Consider the following 912-nt stretch of genomic DNA (forward strand, 5'->3'; position numbering starts at 1 on the left):
TCTCTATCCTTGTCAGCATTTGTTATTTTCTGTCTTGTTGAACTTTGCTACTAGTGCTGGGGCAAGATGGTATCTCACTGTTGTTTTGATTTGCATCTCTCTAATGGCTAGTGATTGTGAGCGTTTCTTCATATGTTTGTTGGCTGCCTGAATATAGGATATCAATCTTTTTGCATCCCATTTCATTTTTGGCAGCTTCCAATTTTCCTAGATTCTTACTTTGTAATTCCACATTCTGATTATTAATGGATGTTTGCAGCTGTTTCTTCTCATTCTGAGTTATGCCACATCAGAAAATGAAGGTCCCAAAAGCTTTATTCCATTCATGTCATTAAAGTCACCTCTACTTTGAGGAGGTAGCTCTTCCCTAGTCATATTTTGATTACTTTCCAACCTGCAGGGTTCTTCTTCAAGTTCTATATCAGACAATGTTTTCCACCTATTCAAAAGGTTTTCAGAGGTCAACTTTTTCAGAGGTGGATCTGGCTACATCCTTCAGCCTACTCTGTCTTAGTTATGAAGCTCCTCTGAAACCTGTCCACCATAGGTGACCCTGCTGGTATTTTAAATATGGAATGCATTTACATGCCATCCTTGTACAGAAGCCATGCCCATCTTCTCTGTATCTTTCGAATTTTAGTATATGTGCTACCAAAGTGAATTGTCATAATGGATCAAAAAGCAAGACACAACTATATGCTCTCTACAGGAAATCTGCTTGTGATAGTTAAAGTTGCTTGTCAACTTGGCTGGGCCATGATTTTAAGTGGTTCAGCAGTAATGATGTAGGCATCCCCCATGATGAGATCTGGTATAATGTAATCACCTCCATGATGAGATCTGCTATGAATAGCCAATCAGTTGAGAAGGAGTTTCCTTCACAGTGTGGCCTGCTCCCAATATATATGGAAG

At 39.3% G+C, this 912-nt stretch overlaps 1 pseudogene; it reads right to left on the bottom strand.

The window, feature by feature from the left end:
- Positions 1-564: 564 nt before the first annotated feature.
- On the bottom strand, positions 565-662 carry LOC122150649 (annotated as a pseudogene).
- Between the last annotated feature and the right edge of the window lie 250 nt (positions 663-912).

The sequence above is a fragment of the Orycteropus afer genome, unplaced genomic scaffold, assembly GCF_000298275.1.
Source record: "Orycteropus afer afer isolate SDZICR_OR568_19922 unplaced genomic scaffold, OryAfe1.0 scaffold00192, whole genome shotgun sequence".
NCBI classification, from domain to species: Eukaryota; Metazoa; Chordata; class Mammalia; order Tubulidentata; family Orycteropodidae; genus Orycteropus; species Orycteropus afer.